Here is a 20,226-nt window from a genome sequence, read left to right on the forward strand (position 1 = left end):
CTTCTCATAGGAGTATCGACAACAGGATCCAGAGGCAACTCAACAACTATCAGATTGTTTAAATACATCACCATACCCAACCATAATGTAATGCCCTCATAAAGTAGGTTTGTCTTCTAGGGAAAAAAAAACATACATAATATATACCATTAGATTATGACCTAATGATAAATGGTCAAGATTTACAATAATAAATTATACCCTAAAACATTTTGGGGGGCACTGCCCCTGAACCCTCGTCATCATGTATCAACAATACTTTTTTATCATTGCAAAGTTGAGATGCTTTTTCCTAACAAATATCATACTTGTTGAACACTTTGCAAGAGAAATGAGAGGGGTTCCAACACCATTGTTTTATCACTAAGGGCCAAGAGGCCCATAGACTCCAAAAACCACTTATTAAACTTCTTTGTGCTCACAACCTTAGTTAAAAATCTGCAATTTTCATCAAAGTCTCTACCTTTACTAGCTTCACCCTACCATCCTCCACCATATCTCTAACAAAATGATACTAAACATATACCTGTTGAAACAAGGTGTGTTTCTTTTGGAAGCTCGTACAAACCTTCGTATCTTGTCCTAAGGTTGTGTGCCTTAGTCTTGCAAGTCCTATTAGGTACAATGAGCTCCTTGGCCTTGATACTAAAACATCGAAATTAGTTATTCAAATTGTGAATGTGATTCTCATTGTGGTTTTTCCCTATTTAGGGGTTTTCATGTAAATCTAGTGTTCATGTATTTATTGTGCTTTATGCTTCCATGTTTCATAATTTCAATGATTAGTTAATTTTGGTTCGAAGCTTGATAGATCATAGAGAAAGTAATTTAAGGTTTGGACTTATTCACTCTCCCCCCATGCTCTCAATTTGTGGTGTGTTCAACATTGTTAATAACGCTTTAAAAATGTCAACTAATAATAACACCAAATTATGATTAAAAATTAAATTGTAAATTGTAAATAATTCATGAAACAACATTTAAAAGACGTGCTAAAATTTTCCTCATAATCTTTCGATGCTAAAAATAAACCATTTTCGTAATAAAAGGTAATTGTTCAGACATTAAAATGCATATTGCATTAACTTGAGATTGATATTTGATGTCTCGTTATTTTATTTAGATAATAAGTGGTTGACCTCTCAAATTGCATTAGTTTGGTTGGTACCTCATGACTACTCCTTTGATAGGTATTGATAATGCTCACATTTCTTATATAATATTTCTACTCATTGATATTTTTATAAGGAATGTGAAGAGTGGTGTGAGCCTCTTTATGGTTTGAATGATTAGAACTTGAAATCAATTTCTTTAAAATTTTAATATTGTCATGATATAATTTTTAATTTCAAAATAGGATTATTCAAATTGTCTAGTAATTTGAAGGTTTTTTAAATGGTTTAGAGTTTACTTCAAATTGTTTTGTATAATAGGTAGATATAAAAAAAATTATTTATATTGTCAAAATTGTTTGATAAAGTTTGAAATTAATAATCATTTTGTTTGTAAATATTTTTTAATTATGAAATTAGGAGGTGATTCTTTGTTTCTTTCAAAATTTGTATTAGTTTCTTCAAAGTCTCAATTAACAAGGTTTTCATATGTTTTTTTTAGAGATGTTTGATCTTAATTAATATCTTAGCGAAAAGCTTTATTTATAGAATGCTTTACACTTTTCAACATTCAATTTATTTTTTATTGAAGGCTGAATAGAAAGCAATCTTATAACACATTTATTTAATGTAAAATTTCTAAAATATCAAAAAATATAATTGATTTAGATTTATTTCATATACATACATTCATGCATATATAATCTCCATATGCTTATCAATCCTAAATAAATAAAAATAATAATATACACAAATTAAATATAGACATCTCTCGGTATTTTTTAATTAAATATATTTAAGACTCTTAGAGTGTTTAAAAGAAAATATTTGAATTTATTTTACCTTTTTTAAATTTCTAATTTTTATTATATTTATTACTTTTCATAAATATTAATATTGTAATGTGATAACTACAATGACAACAAAAGGTGGACTGTAATGATGTGAGTGTTTTAACAAAAAATGGTAAAAAATCTAAGAACATTTAAAAAATTTAAAAATCTTTGATAATTAAAATAGTTTTATAGTAAATAAAAATAAAATAATTACTCAAGTTAAATAAAATAAGTCTTAATAAAAATAATTTTGAAAATAAAAAAATAATAAAACAATGTGACATAATTCTAAAGTAAACAAAACTAATTCTAAGTAAATAAAATAGCTTTTATAATTCCTATTTTTAGATATTCAAAATAAAAAGATTATTCAACTTTTTAAAAAGTAATTAAAAGTTATATAATAAAATAAAAAGAAAATAATAATCTCAAATAATTTTAAAACAAAATTAAAAATTCTTGAAAATTTTAAAATTATTTATCATATAAATTTGAATAAAAAATATTAAAATAATATTTTATAAATAAAATCAATATGCTTATTGTTTAGGGGTTCATCCCATAGTGTGTTGGTTAAGTGGTGGTGGCGCTGTTGTAATGTCACTTGTATAAAGAAAAATGTCTATTGTTTAAAAAAATTGAAAATTTGTATATAATGATTTGGAAAAATGTCATTAACCAAACAAATAGAGGCCTTTTATTTTATTGTTATTATGTTTTTATTAATAAAGCAACAAAACAAATAGAGGTTTTTTATTTTAATGTTATTATGTTTTTATTAATAAAGCAACAAAATAAATAGAGGTCTTTTATCTTAATTTGATTTGTAAAGCAAAACAAGGGTGTTGACGCTACACAAAGACAAGTCAAATAGGTTACAAATAATTGGTACAAAAAAGACCAAAAAATCCATTTATAGCACACTAACAAGCAGCTAGTAACTCGCATCAAGGGTGGGAAGAGTTTTGGAAGAAGAAGAAGAAGGATCTTTCCCCACGGCAACAGTATCCTTTGAAACACCAACACAAGGGGAGCAAGAGTAATCCTCTTAATGAGACTAGCACAAAGAGTAGGATGTTGACCAAGAGACAAATCCACCACTAAAGATTGGAGTAGAACAAGAGTGGCAAAGAAAGTCCACAACACCAATAACACAAGGCTAAGAAGGATAAAAAATAGCATGAAATCAAATGTAAAACATAATTTCTATAGGAAGTTGGTTTATTCTGAATAAGACTAAAATAGGGGAGAGGACTCAGTAGTTGTGCACCCTAACTTCGTGCATCTCAAAATCCTATGTGGAAATTTCAAATCACTCCCAATTTTTTTTATAGTAGCTTACTTGGCAAGTCCCCAGCTTATAACTAAGGTTTTAGGGCCACATCAACATGCTTTTTGCCAAGGTGTCCAAAACAAGCAAAAAAAAAAGTGAGACCGATTTGCGTGCAAAAGAGGCCCCAATACTTGTGCAGCTGATGTGGCATCACATGATTGGTTACTTTTCACAACTATTGGTACGTTTTCTAACAATAACAACTTTAAAGTCACAACTATTGGTGCATAAACACACAAAAATTGATATTTTATGTTTCAAACAATAATTTTTATTTGTACTATTATTGAAGGAAAAAGTATCAACAACTCATACATGCTCAATTAATGGTGCTCTTCCCTAATACATAATTTCTATAAAAAGCTGGCTTACTCTCTGTTTTTTTATAAACATAAAGAAAAATTATATATATTGAATAAGCAATAAAGTTATAAAATTCGTAAAATGACATAAAGAAAAAATATATATATTAAATAAGCAACAAATTTATAAAATTCGTAAAATGACAATCTATGTAACTCTCAAGCATTTTAAATATTTTGATTTGATCAAGAAGCCGCATTGTCATAATGGCGAAATTATGAGAAGGGAAAAGTAGAATCGCTTACAGATAGATGTAACGAAAATATCGTGCTGAGGAGAAACAATAACGATGGGCTGGAGAAAGAAGAAAGATACTGATATTAATAATGATTTGAAATTTCCTAATGGGAAATATGAACTAGGGGAAATGACCCAGTAGTTGTGCACCCTAACTTCACGCTTCTCAAAATCCTACTTGGAAATTTCAAATCACTCCGATTTTTTTACAGCAGCTTACTTGGCAAGTCCCCTACTTATAACTAAGGTTTTAAGGCCACATCATCAAATATAATGCCACATCAGCATGCTTTTTGCCAAGGTGTCCAAAACAGCCTCAAAAAAAGTGAGACCAATAGGCATGCAAAAGAGACCCCAATAGTTGTGCAACTGACATGGCATCACCCAATTGATTACTTTTTACAATATTAGTACATTTCTTAATAAAACTATTGGTACATTTCTTAACAACTGTTGGTACATTTCCTAACAAAAATTGATATTTTTTGTTTCAAACAATAGGTTTTATTTGTTCAATTTTTGAAACAAAAGATATCAACAACCCTCACAACAATTGGTACATGCTCAATTACTGGATTCTTTCCCCTACTCAGTAATAATTCAAATTCTTCTGATGGGAAGAAGCCCATGAACAGATTTGTGCTTGCCTGTGCAATTTTGGCATCCATGAATTTTATCGTGCTTGGCTATGGTATGTATATGTGGAGCTTACACAAATTATTGATTCTTATTTCAGACCTGCAAAACCCTAGACAGTTGTTCTTTACGCAAGTAGTAGACAAATAACGAGTGTGAAAATTTCTTTAGTTTTTCTATTTGAATATTGAAATTGAACTCTGAAGAGATGGGCTAGTATAGACTGAGGGCCCTGCCTGAAACTGGCCACAACACCCAATCCAAACCTCGGTTAATTTTCTTGGACCCAATTGAAGAAATTACAGAGTTTTTTAAAACAAAGACAAGAGTGCCAGTTGAACATCACTTTTCGAAGCAGTGTTTTGATATCAAGATCTACACTGCCCGGGGGATTGTGAGGCAAAAATGAAACTAAGCTTAGATCATTTTACTTATAGATGTTGATCTCCTTCTAAGTAGCTTAGTCTCTTAGGAATTTTAGATGCTTGCAGAGACAGGGACTGAAGATTTTGAAATAAGGTTCTGGAGCTTAGAATAAGGCTGACTCATCAGGAGATGTGGGTAGGGTTAGAGTGTAGTTCTTGAACACAGGTTTTCTGGTGACTAGGGTATTTGTCTTTGTAGCCTCTTTCAAACAGAGGAATTTAACGTGTATCAGTGTAGAGTACACTACTCTAAAGAAATCAAACCTGACATTTATTTGGTGGGGTATTTGGGTCTGGACGCTAATGTTTATTTCACTTTGTATCCTTTCTCGAGCAAAGGTATTAGCCTTGAAGGAGCTGCTTTTAATGGAAATGGAAATGCTCGTTATTGCCTTTGCAAATGCTGTAGGTTCTATGGAGTATGGAGCAACATACATACTTATACTATTCTTCAGCCATGATATTTGCATATTAATTGCTTTCAACTTCAGAATGGTTTACATCAGATTCCTCAGTTGTAGAATATTTTTAATATATACCTAACTGATTGGAAGGCAAGATGGACAATTTAGCTGCTTAGGAAGCAAACTCACTAGATTGTGTAACTTGTTCATTTGGTTCTGCTTGAGTGTTTCAATCTTGTTCATGCTTGGAATGAGAACAATGAAGCATTATCTATATTCTTGTCCTTTACTTCTTGATTACAATTATATATAAAGGTAACTGATGCTCCGTTCTGCCATCTACGTGTTTCAATTGTTAGGTGAATTGAGAGTTCCCAGAGCTGAAAAATTAGACGCCTCTTTTGATACTGTGCAGATGCTGGAGTTATGAGTGGAGCAATTATGTATATTCAAGAGGATTAGCACATAAATGACGAACAAACAGAGGTGCTTGTTGGGTTTTTGACCATAGTTTCTCTTCTAGGATCTGCAGCTGCAGGTAGGACCTCAGATGCCATAGGAAGATAATGGACAATGGCTTTGACAGGTCTCATATGCATGGTGAGTGCAGGTATAATGGGTTTAGCTCCCTCCTTTTTAATTTTGATGGTCGGCAGGTTTCTGGTTGGGATTGGGGCTGGATTTGCCCTAACAATTGCCCCAGTATACACTGCAGAGGTTTCCCCTGCATCAAGCCGAGGGGCACTTACATCCATTTCTGAGATTTTTATCAATGTCGGAATTCTTCTTGGTTATATTTCCAATTATTTTCTCTCTGCATTACCAGCCCATATAAGCTGGAGGTTGATGCTTGGTATGGGATTGGTTCCATCACTTTTCCTTGCATTGGGTGTCCTTGCTATGCCAGAGTCCCCTAGATGACTTGTTATGCAAAATAGGATTGAGGAGGCTGCATCTGTACTAGCAAGGATCTCAGATGCTCAAGGTGAGGCAGATGCAAGATTGGCAGAAATTATAGAAGCAGCAGGTGTTGGAGGTAATGATTCTAATGACAACGTTGAAAAATTGGGGGAACAAATGAAAATATAGACGTACCAAATTCTCAAATTCTCCAAAAGAAACATCATGGGGAAGGAGTTTGGAGAGAACTTTTATGGCCTACTCCCCCATTGCGGAGGATGCTGATCATCGCTTTAGGGATTCAATTCTTCCAGCAAGCATCAGGCATTGATGCAATAGTTTATTACAGTCCAGTGGTTTTCAAAAAATCTGGAATTCAGAGTCAAGCAGGACTTCTTCGTGCCACTGTTGCAGTAGGTTTTTTTGAAAATTGGATTTATCTTGGTAGCTATATCCTTGATAGATAGAGTTGGAAGGAGGTCATTGTTGCTGACAAGCACCCTTGGGATGACTATTATCTTTAATAGCCTTAGCATCGGCTTTTTCCTTAATAGAAAACACATCAGAAAGCCACCAAGAATTTGCTTTTTTGGCTATGTTGGCAGTGTGCTGCAATGTGGCTTTTTTCTCCATTGGATTAGGGCCAATATGTTGGGTTTTGTTGTCAGAGATATTCGGTCACAAGCAGCTAGTCTCGCTGTAGTGGGAAACAGAGTTGCAAGTGGAATAATCTCTATGACTTTACTAAGTCTCTCTAATTCAATCACCATAGCTGGAACATTCTTCCTCTTTGCTGGTGTCTCACTCCTCTGTGCAGGGTTTGTATATATGTGTTGCTCTTTGATATTTGTCCTCGATGACAAAAAGGAATCTGCATCTTAATCAAGAATACTGACATGATTCGTTGGACAGGTTTATTCTTTCCTGGTTTAGTTTTTCCTGGTTTAGTTTGACACCTGGTGAGTTGTTGTCACACACTTGGATATATTCACTTTCAAATACAACGTGTATCTCAATAGTCTTGTTGCCTGAGTATCATACCTTGAGATGTTTTATAATCTAATTTTTATAAAGGCAAGTTCGTTGATATAAGCATGTGGTTATATTTTATTGTGAAAGTCTTTCTCACGGGCCAGATTGGTGACACGGATACATTGAATAAAGTTGACTTGGCATTTAAAATGAATGATAACTTTGGTTAATATGGTGGTTAATGCTCTTACGGACTAGCAGCATATTCTTGGAATATATTGTTCACTTATGCGACCGACATAAATCAAAAGCTTTTGGAGCATCTCTTTGTTTCGTTTGTTTGAACAAAGTTTATTTTTCGGATGAAGTCCATTACTAACCCTAGCCGCCATGAGAAATGTAGCTGCTGCAGCAAAGGAGCACGAGTTAGTTTCTTTTGTTGGGAAGGATGATGCAAGGGTGGACTAAACAATGAGCTCAATGATTTTCTGGTCAGTTTTTCTCTTTCAGTTATCAATGAGGTTGCGTATTACAGGTAATATTTTTGTTCAACTGCACATAAAGAATCTGGTATTTCAAATCTGGGGTTTCAGCCATGAGAAATGGAAATAATGAAAAGGGTTTAGTTGTTTTCTATCTTGTTTTTCAGAATTGGGAAATTCAAGAATTTTACGTTATTTACTTCATTTTTGAAAAGGTCAAAACAGAGACAATAATATTGTCTTTCAGATTTTTCTGTTGCACAGTTAAGTGGTTATTTTCAGTTTGCAAAACAAATCCTAGTGAGGGTTTGGTAACCCTATACGAGGGTTATTCTTGAAGACAGTTTAAAAAGAACATATTGAAATACACAGTTTTTCGTGAGTGTGAAAGAGGGAGAAAACAGAGAGGTTTGAAAAAGAAAACAGAGTGTTATGTGTAAAATAAAACACAATAGAACAAAATATTATCAAACATTTTGATTGTCGAGGGTTCTAGATTATTACTCTGTTTTGTTGCAGAGTACATGTGGCTACAGTGGTTGGAATTATCTTTGTTGTTCAGAGATTGAGTTTTCTCTCCGATAGTGTTTAATCTTTAAAGATTGTTACCATTCTCTATCTGCTATAAAGAGACATGAAGAATATTGTTGCAAAATTATTTAGTGAGAACCATTTGCACAGATTGATATATTATACTCACTCCAATCATTGATAGTTTTGTGACTGCAGAACTAAGTGCAATCATAAAGCTACTAGTGACTGTAGCTTGAGTTGGATTTTTTTTATATATTGGATAAGACAGAGGGGTTGGTGCTCCTTGAGGCTTTATGGCTTCTAAATTTTGTGTACTGAGTTGGTGCTCTTTGAAATAATATAAGGAATCTTTTACCGAGTGGTTTTTCTACCCTAGGAGGGTTTTCCACTCATGAAAATTATGGTGTTATGTGCCCAATCTTGTCTCAGTTTGTCTTACTAGTCAACGCTTTGATACTTCATGTCTTTTGCTCTTTTTACTTCATACTCAGCTCTGTTTGAATTTATGTGATGTAATCTTTGTAATACACTTTTAGCTGTTTTATGTTTTGTAAAAGAATCAAAAACATCTTGTTTTCTGAAAAGCATAAATCAAGATTTTTCATCTGTTCTTATTTTTGAATGATCTGTTTTACTTGCTTCGATAACAGTGTTGTTTTAAGATGTTAAGTCTCATTTGTTCAGATTTACAACTCACATTTTCACTGTCATTCATTTGTGCTTATTGTTAAACAAGGTTGTCAAGTTTTAAGGAGTTCTTATCAAAATTGTTACACTCTGATTCACCCCCCCCCCCACCTCTCAGAGTGTCTCCACTTCCAACAAGTGGTATCAGAGCATTGGGTCCGTCATATAGGTCTGTCCTAGGGATTGTTCCTGGTCTTTTGGAAGTTTTTTTTATGGCTCATTCTCAAGAAGGTGCTTCTCTATCAAGAGCTCCCCTCTTTGATGGCACAGATTATGTGTTTTGGAAGATCAGGATGGAAACATACTTGATCTCTGTTGATGTAAATGTGTGGAACATTGTTACCACAAAATATATTGTTCCTACTTCTATTCCTTCAGATCCTGATGCTAAAACTCAATATGAGTTAAATGCTAGAGCTAAGCATGCTCTCTTGTGTGGTCTCACCAAGGATGTGTTTGTTAAAGTTATGCATTGTGCATCTGCTAATGAAATATGGAGTAAGCTTGAAACTATTTATCAAGGTGATGCAAAGGTCAAAGAATCTAAAATTCTCACACTCAAGAATCAGTTTGAGTCATTGAGAATGAAAGAAGATGAGACTATTGCAAATTATTTTCTTAGAATTGATGAAATTGTGAATTCAAGAAGGGGTCTTGGTGAAAATGTTGATGAAAAAGATGTTGTCAGAAAGGTTATTAGAACTTTACTACCTAAATTTGAAACTAAGGTGTCAACTTTAGAAGAAAAGAAAAGTTTTTCTACTATGTCTCTTGACAGCCTTCAAAGCATACTCACAGCCTATGAAATGAGGATAGGTAGTGTTGACGTATTTTTTGTACACAATCAAACACAGAATAAAATACCCAAGGGTACCTTATCCTCTCTTGAGTAAAGCCTCTGAATGCTGAAGATATCGCGAAAAGGATCAATCAGGGTGACTTCAAGGTTCTTCGTTGTAGGATCTCTACGTGTGGATAAGCTCTTTGTGGTATGATGTGATTTTGTTGGAATCACAAGGGGACTTACACTTGATGACTGAACTTCTGATTTGCTTTGAATATTGTTGGAACATAGGATTTTACTAGCTTTGAATTGAAAAAAAGGAAAAAAGATGAGGGTGAGGAAAGGAGCTAATTCTGATACTAAGAATGTAGGAGCAATGAATGATCTTTGATGAAATTCTAACTAAGTCTTGTTTTGACATCCCATGACCATCTCCACAAGGTTAGTGCGATCTTCGAAGGAAAGCTTTATAATGTTCAAATCATCACTACAGGCATAGACACCATCAGGCTGATGCATATCAATGAAGAAGCGACAATTGAAGTTAAGCTTAAGCTAAATGATTCCAGTTGACTACACAAGGCAAGTCTGCAATCAACAAACTGCTAGTAGTATGGATATACGAACTTCACCATCAATCCAGCACATTTTTTCCACTCATCAAATAACATGAAATCAAATATGAGAAGTATAGAGACCATGCAAATTGTCGAATCGACCCATAAATTTCACCATTTCTTCAATGAAGTTTTACAAGTCTTTTACAACAACACCTTGGCAACAATCTTTGCCTTCTCTCTCTACTCTACTCTAATTGCTAGACTAATTCGCTATTCTAACTACTGACTCTCTATCTTCTATTCCTTTCTAACTGCTTTCTATATATCCTTTACAAATGAAGAGTCGGGACTTATATAGTGCCCATAATACAATTCGATGGCTCAGATCAATTTGAGATCAATGGCCAAAATTCAACAAAGAAAACCCTAATTAGGGTTTGTTACAACCATTACATAACATTTAATGCTTGACCACTGATAAAATTGTATTAATTGGACACATGTCCTCTCTGGAAAATTCGACCAATGGATAGCTGGGGTAGGTACATCGAAGTTTGTGCCACCTTCCATGAGTTAGGTACATTGAATCTGGACATGCTGAGGTGGACCACACTGACTGGAGAAGTGATGACTAGGATGCCACCTCGTCTGACACTTGTAACTTGGTAGATATTCAACTGGATGTTGTTGAGAAGCTAGCTTTAATTAATTCATCTGGAACTATCTGCTTCTTCAACGAACCCTTTGCTCTGACTTCTTTTGTCTCTGATGTGCAGGATGATGATGCACCTCGCCTTGTAATGCTGGATTGGAAGAGGTCGCCCTTGTTGATGTTTGATCGAAGAAAGCCATCCTTGTCGATGTTAGACTGGAGGAGGTCGCCCTTGTCCTTGCTTGATCTTCTTGGAGGAGACCATCCTTGATCTGGCATGATTTTCCAACTCTAGGATCTCCATTTGATGCCTACACAAAATATTAAAGTTAGTCTTTTGAGCATCAAACCTTAAAGCATGAAATTTAAGACCTTTCAAAGGTAAAACTTAAGATATTAATTTGAAAAAAGTCATGATAAATCAAGAATTACACATTTTCAAATTAATAATGAATGGAATTTGGATCTTCAAGACTTAGACTTTACAAAATTGCAATGGGATCACAATAAGTCTTGAATAAGAACTTCAAAAATGATTCTTCATACCTCCTCCTTTGAGTGCTTAACTACAAAACCTTGAAAAAAATGATGAGAGAAGACCGGATTTTGATGGACAAGGCTTAGTTTATAGTCCTCCTTTGGATGAATTACACCTCCATTAGTCTTCAAAAGAATTTCGCCCTCCTTAGTCTTCAACACTTAGTAGAAATTCGCTCCAAACAAGCTATATTTCGCACCTCCAATTTGCTCTCCAATTTCGCACTTAAAAGAATGATTGAATGATTTGAAATGTGAAGCAACACTCCTCCAATATATAGAGCGATCACCTTCCACTTACCCATGAGGCTGACCTAGCAAATAAAAGGTGAAATAATAAATAAAACCTCAAAAGGAGTAGGCCGACTTGTCAAATAAAGGTAAAATAATGCCTTGTGCGCTCAACTTTTAATTTTTTTAATTCCAAAATTAATTTTAGATGCCTCCAAGGGAATTTTTTATTAATTTCAAGGCTTAAAAATTAATTTATTAAATTCAGAATGCCTTAATTTAATGTGAATTTGATTCAAAATCTCCAAAGGGCTCAAAATTAGCAAATTTGGTGAATTTGTTAAGAATTTCAACGCCCAAGCAATGTAGAAAATGAAGGATATCACAAATTTCGCCCTGGGCCCTTGGTGAAGGCCAGAAGCGATTTTTCAATTTTTGCTCAAGATTAGCATTTTTCAACGTCCAAAACCTCTTCAAGACATTCCAACTAGGTCTTCTCATTGACTCGCAAACTTGGTTTTATCAAATTTTGAGGAAAAAGTATGATTTTGAAGTTTCTCGCCCTGGACCCTTAGCAAAGGTCAGGAGCGATTTTTTATTTTGTGACTAAAATCCTCCATTTTCAAAGGCAATATAATATTCATCAAGTTTCTTGGGGTCCTTTTGCCTTATCTCATCCTTGCCTTAGCACAATTTTGAAGAAAAGTTGTAGTTTTTTGCAAAAATCGCTCTGGGCCTTCAGTGAGGGTCAAGAGCGCTTTTGCAAATTTAAGCTTGTCCATGCCTTGTTGTTTCTCCAAATTATCTTCAATGGATAGAACACACCCTCTTCCATTTATTTTAATCACAAAACTTGTTTTGTCCTTGCAAGAAAATTGTACTTTTAGAATCTAGCTCCGGACCTTCAGTGAGGGTCAGGAGCGCTTTTGCAAATTTAAGCTATTTTCTCTCACCTTTCCCTTTGAAATCACCTTGATAAGGAAGAACTTTCCTTTTTCATGCTATGAATAAATCTTTAAGCCCAACAAGTGATAAAATAATGAGCGCTTTTGCAAATTTAAGCTATTTTCTCTCACCTTTCCCTTTGAAATCACCTTGATAAGGAAGAACTTTCCTTTTTCATGCTATGAATAAATCTTTAAGCCCAACAAGTGATAAAATAATGTGTCTTTCAAGAAAATCGCTCTGGACCTTCAGTGAGGGTCAGGAGCGCCTTTTTTGCTTCTTGGTATATTTTCTTATTCTTTAAACTCCCAATCGCTTCTAAGGTATAAAACATCATCTCTTGATCTTTAAACGAGTTTGGGGGCTTCATCATGCTCATTCCACCACTCATCTTGCCTTTAATACCTCATCTTGATCACAACAATGCTAAAAATGACCTTCATGGAGAATTTCGCCCTGGACCCTCAGAGAGGGTCAGGAGCGATTTTTCAATTTCAAGCTTATCTATCTCTTGTTGGCCCTCCAAATTTTCGTCAATGGGTAAAACATACCTCTATGCATCCATTCCAACCATAAAAATTGCTTTGACTTTGCAAGAAAAATGTACTTTTGAGAATTTCGCTCTGGACCTTCAGAGAGGGTCAGGAGCGATTTTCTCTTTGTTGCCCAAAATTCACCATTTTTCAAACTTTCAAACTTTCAAATGCATCCAGTAACGTCTAATCTTCTCTTTGGGAAACCCTGCACAAAACAAGTTAGCCAAAATTAGCGAGAAATAAACTTGAACAACATTTTCGCCCTGGACCTTTAGCAAGGGTCAGGAGCGAAATTTACAATCTAGGCTAAATTGCTCAATCTTTTAGTTTCAAACCACTTCACATGGCAAGGTAAGATCATTTTCAAGGCCAGGAACAAGGTTTCAAATTCAAGCGAGTTGGCAAACGAAATCTACAATGAATTTCGCTCTGGACCCTCAGCAAGGGTCAGGAGCGAAATTTCTAATCTTGGAAAAAAATTCATCATTTCAAAGTTTATAAATATTTCCAATTTTCCTTTCAAAATGCCTTGCAAGTCAACATTTGGTCAAATAAGGCAAGAAATGATTCCTAGATTGATTTTCGCCTTGGACCCTCTGGAAGGGTCAGGGGCGAGATTCGCTTTAGACCTCCTGAGAGGGTCAAGAGCGAAATTTGACTTTTTGAACTCTCTGACAGGATAATTTTATGGAATGTAACATTTAAGTATAAGTGACATTTCCCTCTATCTTTCTTCTTTCTTATACTTTAAGTGATATTCCATATATACCTTCAGGATGTTTGAGAGTGGTTTCAGACCTCCAGGAGCTATATTGCAAAATCTAGTTTTTGGATGTTTTTTAGTTTCCAGACTAGTCAAATTTCAGGATCAGGACATTCTAGACTTAGCCAAATTTCAGGATCAGGACATCACTCAAGCCGAACTTGCTATCCATGTGATCCCCTTGGTGACACTCAAAATGCAAAGGCTAACGGACAAAACCCTAAAAAGCAAAAAAGCAGGGGTCCCCATTTGCAATGGGGCGATGTGTGAAATGGTCACAACAGGTAGTAATCCTTCTAATTCTAAAGAAACTGCTTTTAAAGTAGAAAAGGAGGAGGAACCAGATAGTGAGTCTGAACTTTCAGATGCTATAGAAGCCCTGCTAGTTAGAAAGTTAAAAAAAAAAATATAAGAGAAAATTACCCTTCAAATGCTTTAATTGCGGCAAAGCTGGACACTTTGTTGCTCAATGTCCCCTGAGTGATCAAAACAATGAAGAAGAAAAACCAGAAAAAGTTTTCAAAAAGAAAAAATGGAACTCTAAAAAGAAATTCAATCCTTTTCAGAAAAAGAAGAGTCTTTTTATAAAAGAAGATTCTGAAAATGATTCAGATGACTCACCTTGTGAAGGTGATGAAACTTTTGTTTATGGCTGAAATAGAAACTTCCTCAAAGAAAGATATAATTAACATGTCAGAAGATAAATCTGATGACTTAGATCAAGGTGAAATTGATCTTGAAGGAGAGTTGCTTTGTGCTCTCAAAGAAATTAAAAGACTAAAGAAGCTTGTAGCTTCTCATGAAAGTGAAAATCAGATTTTGCAAATTGAATTAAAAGATTCAAAGCAAACAGTAGAAGATCTAAAAGTCTTACTTGCTGATAGTGAGTTGAAAGTTAACACTTTAGAACAGTAAACTAATTCTTTGCATAAGCAGATTGAGGAGTATGAAAGTACCTTGCATTTGAATGAAATCTTAAGAAAACAAAAACAATGCAAGAATATGACAGGTGTAGGTTTTGAGAGTGCTAAATCATCAAAACAAATTACTAAACCTACAAATAGAAACCAATTTCAGGCTTACAACATAATGACACCTTTTAGGTTTGGATTCTTTCATGGTTACTGTTTTTACTGCAACAAGTTTGGCCATAAGGTTAACACTTGTAGATTTTTACAACATAGAACTCCTATGTTTGGACACAATCAAGCCTATGGCTTTCCAAACACTGTGAAGTGCATTAAGTGTTTCGGACATATTTCTTCTCAATGCAAATCAAAGGCAAACATTCATAAGGTGTGGAAACCAAAGTTTGTCCCTAGTACTGAACAGTCTATGATAGTGCAAACTGCATTCCTTTCAAGTAAGAAGTCATTGTGGGTGTTGGACAGTGGCTGTTCACACCATATGACAGGAGACAAAAATAAATTTATTCATTTTGAAGACTTTGATGGAGGTTTTGTAAGATTTGGTGATAATTCAGGAGCCTTTGCCAGAGGTAAGGGTACATTATTATTGAATGATGATACTCCAATACATGATGTGTATTTTGTTGAAGGATTGAAACACAACCTGCTAAGTGTTAGTCAGATTTGTGATAGTGGTTATAATGTGTCCTTTACTTCTCATGGTTGTACTATAAAAACTAAGTCTGGTAAAATTGTAGCTGCTGGTTTGAGAACAATTGGCAATGTTTACAACCTGCTTGAGTCCACAAACTGTGAAATCAATGAAGGCATGTGTCTTATGGGTCAAGTTGAGGAAAACTGGCTGTGGCACAAAACATGTAAACTTTGATAATCTGGTTCGAATCAGCAAGAATCAGAATGTCAGAGGCTTACCCATCTCGAGTAAACCAACAAACTCTATGTGCAAAGAGTGTCTTAAAGGTAAACAAACAAAAACATCTTTTAAATCTAAAGAACACTCTTCTATTAGACCGTTACAACTTGTTCACACAGATTTATGTGGTCCAACTAGGACACAATCCATCAACTGTGAAAAATACTTCATGCTTTTTGTGGATGATTATACAAGAATGGTATGGATCATTTTTCTCAAACATAAATCTGAAGCATTTGACAGGTTTAAAATTTTCAGGAAAATGGTTGAATGTGAAACTGATTTAAAGCTCAAATGTTTAAGATCAGACAAAGGTGGTGAGTTTACATCACAAGAGTTTATAGATTATTGTGAGAAACATGGCATTAAAAGACACTATGCTGCTACCCGAACACCTCAACAGAATGGGGTGGTTGAAAGAAAAAATAGAACAGTCAAAGAGATGGCTCGCACAATGCTGAATGAAGCAAATCTGCCAGACAGATATTGGAAAGAAGTTGTTCACACAGCAGTTTACATTCTGAATCGTGTGCAAATCAGGGTAAAATCCACCTTTACTCCTTATGAACTCTGGTATGGTAAAGCTGCTTCAATTAAATACTTCAAGATTTTTGGTTGCAAATGTTATATAAAAAGAGATGAACAAAATCTAGGCAACTTTGATGCTAAGAGTGATGAGGGTATCTTTCTTGGATACTCTACTCATAGCAAAGCTTATAGATGTTTCAATAATAGATTGAACAAGATTGTTGAAACTGTTAATGTAAGATTTGATGAGCAATTTCTTCTAAGTGATGGTATGCAAGATGTTGAAGAGGATATTTCAATAAGACTGGAACAAGTTCCTAAATCTACTGAAGCAGAAATTACAAATGAAAAGAGTCCTCCACCAAGTCCTAAAACAGAAATTCCTTTACATACACCCTCTAGAATCATTACTAAAAGACATCCTCAAAGTCAAATTATTGGTGAAATGGATGCAGGAATCTTGACTAGGAGAAGAGCAAAAACTGGTGAACAAGCTCAAATGGTTAAGCATTACTGTCTGGTAACTGATTTTGAACCTAAGTCTGTTTCTGAATCTCTTGTTGATGATTGTTGGTTGAATGCAATGCAAGATGAAATCAGTCAAATAGAAAAGAATAAAACCTGGGAACTTGTGCCTAGACCAGATGATAAAAATGTTATAGGGGGTAAATGGATTTTCAAAAATAAACTTGATGAATCTGGTAAAGTTGTTAGGAATAAAGCACACTTTGTGTGTAAAGGCTATGCACAGCAAGAAGGTGTAGATTTTGGTGAAACATTTGCACCTGTTGCTAGGCTAGAGTCAATACGAATATTTCTGGCATACTCATGTTATAAAAACTTTAAAGTTTATCAAATGGATGTTAAAACAGCATTCCTTAATGGTTATCTTGATGAAGAGGTATATATGGAACAGCCAGAAGGGTTTGTCTCTGCAGATAAACCTGATTATGTATACAGGTTGAAAAAGGCTCTTTATGGCCTTAAACAAGCTCCAAGAGCTTGGTACTCCAGGCTAGATGCCCATCTTACAGCAAATGGATATACTAGAGGTGGAGTTGACAGTAACCTGTATGTCAAAGTTGAAGGTAATAATATTTTAGTTGTTGAAGTATATGTGGATGATATTATTTTTGGCTGCAATAATGATGTCGTCTCCAAAAAGTTTTCAAAACTCATGGAATCTGAATTTGAAATGCCCATGTTGGGTGAATTAACCTTCTTTCTTGGTCTTCAAGTAATGCAGCTTGAACAAGGCATTTTTCTCTCACAAACCAAATATGCAAAAGAGATGCTTAAAAAGTTCAATATGATAGATTGCAAACCTGTTAGTACTCCAATGGAGACTGGCTGTAAATTGACCAAGTCAGATGACTCACCTGAGGTAAATCAATCTGAGTATAGATCAATGGTCAACAGCCTACTTTATTTGACTGCATCTAGGCCTGATTTGATGCATGCAGTTTGTTTGGTTTCACGTTTTCAGTCTGCCCCCAAACAATCTCATTTGATTGCTATGAAAAGGATTTTCAAGTATATTCAAGGTACTTTAGACTATGGCTTGTGGTATTCGTGAAATAATGATTTCACTCTTGTTGGTTTTACGGATGCTGACTGGGCTGGTTGTATAGATGATAGAAAAAGCACCAATGGTGCAGCTTTCTTCTTAGGCGATCGCCTTGTTGCCTGGCACAACAAAAAGCAAGAATGTGTCACTTTATGCACTATAGAATCTGAATATATTGCAGCAACAACTTGTTGTACGCAGTTAATCTGGATGTCTCATCAACTTGCTGATATGGGTATTATAATTGACAAGCCCATCTCTATCTTCTGTGATAATACTAGTGCCATCAGTCTTTCCAAGAATCCTGTGATGCACTCTCGCACTAAACATGTTGCTATTAAATTACTGTTTCTGCGAGAACAAGTGTTGGCTAATGAATTTCAAGTTTTATATGTACCTTCCCAGGCACAAGTGGCTGATATTTTTACAAAAGCTTTGTCTAAGGAAGTTTTTGAGCGATTAAGGGATAGATTGGGAGTGCTTTCTCATTCTGCTCTTGTCTCCACCTAATGCATGATTTGAGGGGGAGCTTTGCTCTTCACAAGCAGCAATTTGTTGCTTTCCCCTTTGTCCTTGTGACAAAAAAAGGGGGGAGATAGTTTAACATTTTAACAGTTTGGTATTACAGTGGCAGCGGCATTTAGTGGCATTTCATTTCCTTTTATTGATGACTACTTTTCCTTGACAGTTTGGTTATATTGTTCGATACAGATCAGATTTGTATTATTGGTATATGGATAGTTTGGTGTTCTTGTTTGATACAGATCAGATTGGTATTATTGATACACATGAACAGTTTGGTATTACAGTTTGGCATTCTTGTTTGATACAGATCAGATTGGTATTATTGATACACATGAATAGTTTGGTATTCATTTTTGGGAGTTCATTTCTTCTTCAACAACATTCTGACGGTATTCACTCTTTTTATTACAGAATTGCATATTACAGGTTTCAGAGTGTTCTGTATTTATTACAGGATTGCATATGGCAAGTTTCAGTGATGATTGTATGTGTTGTATTTATTGACAGTGGCATTCTTTACATTGTTTTGGTCCCTTCAGTGATATTTATACATGGGCAGGCAGTTTGTTTCTTGACAGTTATTATCTATTTCATTAGTGATGTTATTATGATTCTTGGAATTTGGTTCTGATCACTCAGCCTGACTCTTGACAACATACTTCATGGTCAATGATGGCTTGGTTGTTTTTCCTTTTTTTTTTTTTTGCCATCAAGGACAAAGGGGGAGTTTGTTGCTCTTTGATATTTGTCCTCGATGACAAAAAGGAATCTACATCTTAATCAAGAATACTGACATGATTCATTGGACAGGTTTATTCTTTCCTGGTTTAGTTTGACACCTGGTGAGTTGTTGTCACACACTTGGATATATTCACTTTCAAATACAACGTGTATCTCAATAGTCTTGTTGCCTGAGTATCATACCTTGAGATGTTTTATAATCTAATTTTTATAAAGGCAAGTTCGTTGATATAAGCATGTGGTTATATTTTATTGTGAAAGTCTTTCTCACGGGCTAGATTGGTGACACGGATACATTGAATAAAGTTGACTTGGCATTTATAATGAATGATAACTTTTGTTAATATGGTGGTTAATGCTCTTATGGACTAGCAACATATTCTTGGAATATATTGTTCACTTATGCGACCGACATAAATCAAAAGCTTTTGGAGCATCTCTTTGTTTCGTTTGTTTGAACAAAGTTTATTTTTCGGAAGAAGTCCGTTACTAACCCTAGCCGCCATGAGAAATGTAGCCGCTGCAGCAAAGGAGCACGAGTTAGTTTCTTTTGTCGGGAAGGATGATGCAAGGGTGGACTAAACAATGAGCTCAATGTTTTTCTGGTCAGTTTTTCTCTTTCAGTTATCAATGAGGTTGCGTATTACAGGTAATATTTTTGTTCAACTGCACATAAAGAATCTGGTATTTCAAATCTGGGGTTTCAACCATGAGAAATGGAAATAATGAAAAGGGTTTAGTTGTTTTCTATCTTGTTTTTTCAGATTTGGGAAATTCAAGAATTTTACGTTATTTACTTCATTTTTGAAAAGGTCAAAACAGAGACAATAATATTGTCTTTTAGATTTTTCTGTTGCACAATTAAGTGGTTATTTTCAGTTTGCAAAACAAATCCTAGTGAGGGTTTGGTAACCCTATACGAGGGTTATTCTTGAAGACAGTTTAAAAAGAACATATTGAAATACATAGTTTTTCGTGAGTGTGAAAGAGGGAGAAAACAGAGAGGTTTGAAAAAGAAAACAGAGTGTTATGTGTAAAATAAAACACAATAGAACAAAATATTATCAAACATTTTGATTGTCGAGGGTTCTAGA

At 34.6% G+C, this 20,226-nt stretch overlaps 1 pseudogene; it reads left to right on the forward strand.

The window, feature by feature from the left end:
- The first annotated feature begins 4,448 nt into the window (after positions 1–4,448).
- Positions 4,449–7,836, forward strand: LOC131876490 (polyol transporter 5-like; annotated as a pseudogene).
- Positions 7,837–20,226: the final 12,390 nt, after the last annotated feature.

The sequence above is a fragment of the Cryptomeria japonica genome, chromosome 6, assembly GCF_030272615.1.
Source record: "Cryptomeria japonica chromosome 6, Sugi_1.0, whole genome shotgun sequence".
Taxonomy (NCBI): domain Eukaryota; kingdom Viridiplantae; phylum Streptophyta; class Pinopsida; order Cupressales; family Cupressaceae; genus Cryptomeria; species Cryptomeria japonica.